We start from the raw sequence: 3,116 nt of genomic DNA on the forward strand, positions 1-3,116 counted from the left end.
AGTGTAGCACATCATCATCTTCAAACTCATTTCTAGCTAGCTAATCACTCCTGCTGCTCTCTCTTAGGTAAAATAACATAAAACATGCACTCTCGCTTCATCAAGTTGGAGCATGCAGATTAACCTGTCTCCTAATCGTGGGTTGCGCTTCTGATAGCTGCCCCTAGTACTTCTGTGTGATCGTTCATAATTTTGCTCCAGTCTTTCACTATTAAGCATTCCTCGCTATTAGAAATCCTGAGTGCACTAAAGTGCATTGTAGGATATCTTGGCCGTAAGCTAACAATTCTCATGCGACCTTTAGTCTCGATCCAATGAGGCACAACATTCATCGGGAGTCCTTGTTGAAGAACATCATATAGTAACGTACTTAGCAATGAAGTTTAGCTTAAAAAATAATGTATGCAAAAGATGCACTCAGGACAAATAGTAAAAAACTTACCATCTTTCCTAAATAGATGTGACCATAGTTCAGTACGAACACTATTGGTCGCACGTTTTGAGTACTAAGATTTTCAAGTTCAGGAAAATAATTTGTCTTGACAGTATGAAGATCCTCAAGCCATGAAACATAATGACTTATCTCCTCGCAGTTTAGTTCAGCCCCGGAACAGTAGTAGGTCCTGTCTACCAAGCGTTGGACATGTTTGCTTGATTGGAAATAAGCTGTCAATAGAAATTAGTTGTCAACTATTTTTGAATAAACAATATCAAAGACATAAATATGGTTGAGAAACTCACGTAATGGTATAACTAGAGGCGTCTGCACATCGACCCAGATGTCGATATTACCTTCAAGATCATCTACCGGATGAATATCAAAGGTGATAAACATATCAGGCTCAAATGCATAAGTCTTGCATAGTGCTTGCCAAGTTTTGCATCCAAAATAGGTGTAGGTGTCTGCGTTGCATAATTTTGCGTGGAAAATACAACCATGTCCGGTCTTTAAGTAAACTCTCTTTACCTCCTCAGTAGTTTTCATAGGACTGAAACCTATCTTATCCAAGACAAAAACTCTTGTATGGCAGGGGATACACTAGTAGAATAGTAAAAAAATTAAATTATAAGTTGAAGCAGATGTCATGCTTAATTATGAAAAAAGACTTGTCGTTGCGACTTACTGTATCCACTTTGAAGTTCTCGTCCAGCTTGATGTTGAAGCGCCTATCATCATGTAGGAAGATTCTATCGCACAGGACGCGCTCGTCTTCACAGTATTTGCAAATACCGAAATCCTTTTCATCGTCAGACATTTCCTATGTTCATAGTTGAAACATTAATTGAAAGTCGATCAAAGACAACTACCAGGATACTCAACACACAAATCCGGGGCACTCGTTATTTCCTACATATTGTGGCACAACTCATGCCAAAATTCACGGAAAAATCCGGCATGACCTTTGCTAAAATGGGACATATCGAGCGCCTGAAATTTGCCTGAACGGAAATGAATCAACACTCTAGCAAAACATAGGCCACTCGGAGGTGTAACCTGCAAACATGACCGGCCACTTGGGCAAGCTAATATCCTATTTGAGCAACACAAGATATACATTTCAAAATATCTTATAGGACTCATATTGACATGAGCTTTCAATAAGCAAAACCAAATCGTAAAATAAATAAGTTTTCAAATTAGCATGCATTCAATAAGCAAAAGTAAATCATCTCTTGCGTCCGTACATCGTCGAATATTATCATTAATACATCCCAAACAGTATCATACATATAACATCACTAATACAACTAAAACCCTAACGAACGACGGGTATCGGCGCAGGCGGTGGACACCCAAAGATAAGGAACCATCACAGGATCATAGCTCCAGTGAGATCCCTGAAGAACCTGCCAGGTACTGGAGAACATGTGCTCCAGTGCAACCAAGTAGCGACGGACATGCGTGTCCTCCTTGCTGACACGGTGACGTACCACCTCCGCGGGGTCCTCAAGCCTCTCGATCATCACTGGCCCACGCGAGCGCCACCAAAGAAGGTTCGGGTCAACGACGGGCTGACTCCTCACCAAGATGCGCCCCCGGTAGGTAGCGCCTCCTAGTACCATCCCGACGGAGCCTAGTCCCGGACATGGCCCATCTGGTTAAGCAGGCATCCTCCACCGAGTCGATGACGAGGATGCGGGATAGGCATCGTCGACATTGATGCGGGAAAAATTGCTTTAACTAAAAAATAACAACAAATGTGACATATTCAACTAGTTCTATTAATTCAACTAGTTCTTACTAAAAATAAACTTACTATAAATAAAAATAAACTAGTACCTAATTAGTACCTAGTTCTTACTAACTAATTAGTACCTAGGAATTACTGCCCTAATTACCATCTAATTTGATGAACCTAGGGGTGGAAAGTGGTAGCGGATATTCCAATCCAACTTAAAAGTGAAACAAGTGGTCAAATTTTACTCGTTTTATCATTAATCTTAGAAATTATTATGCATTACAATAGTGTTTATTCATCATCTAAGAAAACATCCGAGCCGCATCCCTATCTGATAACATCCGCATCCGATTCATTTCCACCCATACATGAACCCTAACTAATTTGATGCAACTAAAATTTGAAGAACCCTAGGCAGAGGTAGGGGAGGGGGAGGAGTAGGCGTGCTCACCTTGGGTGCCTGCGGCGAGGGAGGGGCAGGCGGTGTCGAGGTAGGGGTCAGGGCTTGGGCGCGCGGCGGAGGGTGGCGTCGAGGTTGCGGTCGGGGGACGTGACGAGGTCGGGGGCAGCGTCGAGGTCGGGGTCGGGGACAGTGTCGAATCCGTCGTCGGGGGCAGTGTCGAGGGTGTGCCGAGAGCAACGGGAGAGCGCGCGGCAGCCGACGGGCGACAGCGGCGGCGACAGAGCGGAGGAGTTGGATTTGGGGGAAGTGGTCGTGGGGAAGAACGAAGCGGACGGTTAAGTCAGAAGTAGTAGTGCGTTCCAGAAAGTGCGCTACTGCTAAGTTAGCTACAACGCGTTCCTCGATACGCGCTACTGTTATTCCTTTCTCTTTTTCCGCCTTTTTCATTTATTTTTCTTTACATTTTATTTTTTTTCTTTCACCTTTTTCTATTTCTTTCATTTTCATTTACTTTTCTATTTGTTTTCCATTTA

This window comes from Triticum aestivum, chromosome 3B (assembly GCF_018294505.1).
Source record: "Triticum aestivum cultivar Chinese Spring chromosome 3B, IWGSC CS RefSeq v2.1, whole genome shotgun sequence".
Taxonomy (NCBI): Eukaryota; Viridiplantae; Streptophyta; class Magnoliopsida; order Poales; family Poaceae; genus Triticum; species Triticum aestivum.